This window comes from Cucurbita pepo, unplaced genomic scaffold (genome assembly GCF_057944985.1).
Source record: "Cucurbita pepo subsp. pepo isolate OVF unplaced genomic scaffold, ASM5794498v1 scafford_53, whole genome shotgun sequence".
Classification (NCBI taxonomy): Eukaryota; Viridiplantae; Streptophyta; class Magnoliopsida; order Cucurbitales; family Cucurbitaceae; genus Cucurbita; species Cucurbita pepo.
The window spans coordinates 30001-32500 of NW_028257958.1; positions in this window are offsets into that span (position 1 = coordinate 30001).

Consider the following 2500-nt stretch of genomic DNA (forward strand, 5'->3'; position numbering starts at 1 on the left):
CGTAACATTCCGTGCTCAACAAGGCTCATGTCGCACACCCAAAGGCACCCGATTCCAACCAGCCAAACATGTTCTGGCACCACCCGCCTTCAAAACATAGGGCTGGCCCAAGGCTGGCGAGGCATCACCACAACGTCACACACTCAACGAGGTTCATGCCGCACGCCCGAAGGCACCCGGCTCCACCCCACCTTGCATGTTTCATCATCGTACCAACCATCAACCATCCTCAAGCCAGCCCAAGTTAGAAGGCAACATCGCAACATTTCATTCTCAACAAGGCTCATGTCACATGCCCAAAGGCGCACCCGACACTGCCTGACCGTGCAAGTTTCGCCACCGCACCGCCGCCGTCAACCGCCCTCGTCCGCCGACCACCACTCCCACGCCCCAAGCATATGCCCATGTGCGGCGCATAGTGCTTGGGGCGTGTGGGTGGTGGAAGATATAGGGGTACCCCCGTGCCCAGCCCATGCAGACTAGTCACCCCCCTATATAGTACATTTTGAGGCATTTTTGGTCTGCCAGGCCTAGATACGATTTTTCTGAGCCGTCATACGGTCAAATATCTCAAGTTTTAGAGTGTTTTTTTCCATGAACTCGATTGATTCATGGATTGGACATTGTAATGGATCTAGAAATCAAGTTTCATAATTTTTCAACCAACCAATTTTTTTTAATGAATTTTTAAAAATTAAATAATAAGAAATTAAAAAAAATAGCTAGATTTGTCAAAAAAATCTGAAATTTTTTGGGAATCATTCTTTCATGTTTCTTAGCTCCCAGAAAAAAAATTACAACAAACCGACCACTCCACAAGTACTTTCACAATTAATGGGTGATGGATGGGGCGCGGGCGTGCACGCAGCAGCACGCGGGGCGGGGCGGGGCGCGCGCGCGCAGAAGAACGCGGGCGGGGCGGGGCGCGCGCGCGCGGGAGACGCTGGCGGGGCGGGGCGCGCGCGCGCAGAAGCACGCGGGCGGGGCGGGACGGGGCGCGCGCGCGCGGGAGAACGAGGGCTGGGCGGGGCGGGGCGCGCGCGCGCAGAAGCACGCGGGCGGGGGGGGACGGGGCGCGCGCGCGCGGGAGAACGAGGGCTGGGCGGGGCGGGGCGCGCGCGCGCAGAAGCACGCGGGCGGGGCGGGACGGGGCGCGCGCGCGCGGGAGAACGAGGGCTGGGCGGGGCGGGGCGCGCGCGCGCAGAAGCACGCGGGCGGGGCGGGACGGGGCGCGCGCGCGGGAGAACGAGGGCTGTGCGGGGCGTGGGGCGCGCACGCGCGCGCGCGCTGGCGGGGCAGGGCGGGGGTGGGGCAGGGCGGGGCGCACGCGGGTGGGGCATGGCGGGGCGGGCGAGCGCGAGGGAACGTTCCGACACTGCCCCACCGTGCGCGTTCCGCCACCGCACCACCGTCGTCAAACGCCCTCGACCTCCGACCACCACCCGTACGGCCCAAGCATATGCCCATGTGCGGCGCATAGTGCTTGGGGCGTGGGGGTGGCGGAAGATATAGGGGGTACCCCCGTGCCCAGCCCATGCAGACTAGTCACCCCCCTATATAGTACATTTTGAGGCATTTTTGGTCTGCCAGGCCTAGATACGATTTTTCTGAACGGTCATACGGTCAAATATCTCAAGTTTTATAATATTTTTTTCCATGAACTCGATTGATTCAGGGATTGGACATTGTAATGGATCTAGAAATCAAGTTTCATAGTTTTTCAACCAACCAATTTTTTTTTAATGAATTTTTAAATATTAAATAATAAGAAATTAGAAAAAATAGTTAGAGTTGTAAAAAAAATCTGAAATTTTGTGGGAATCATTCTTTCATGTTGCTTAGCTCCCAGAAAAAAAATTACAACAAACCAACCACTCCACATGTACTTTCACAATTAATGGATGATGATTGTAAAAACAAGGTCCTGGTGGGTGTCTTAGTGTAATGTACTTGCTCTAGTATCAAAACTCTTCATTTTATTGTTTTAGACAACCAAAAGAAAAAAAAAAATAGTTAAATTTTTACGGGTGTCACTCTTTTCTTAGTTCCCCCAAAAAAAAAAAAAGTCACAACAATACAAGCATTAAAAATGAACATTCACTTTTCACGGGTATTGGGTTTGATGATATTTTTATAGTCCAAGGTTTTATACACGTTCTTACTTTCCACGGATGTTAGGTGTGATGAATTGTTGTAGGGGCTAACCTTCAAGGCTTTATACGTGTACTCACGCTTCATAGGTATTGGGTGTGATGTTTTCTTTATGGAGGTAACATCCAACACTTTTGATATGCTGTTGGTAGAACATTTATCACACATAGCATAGGATGGGGCTTGGCGTGCGCGAGGTGAGTGGGGGCGCGGGGGTGTGCAGGGAGAGCGCGCGGGGGCGTGCGGGGGGTGTGCGGGGGGAGTGCGCGGGGGTGTGTGGGGGGAGCGCGCGCGGGGGGCGTGTAGGGTGTGCGAGGGTGGGCGGGGGGTGTGCGGGGGGAGTGCGCGG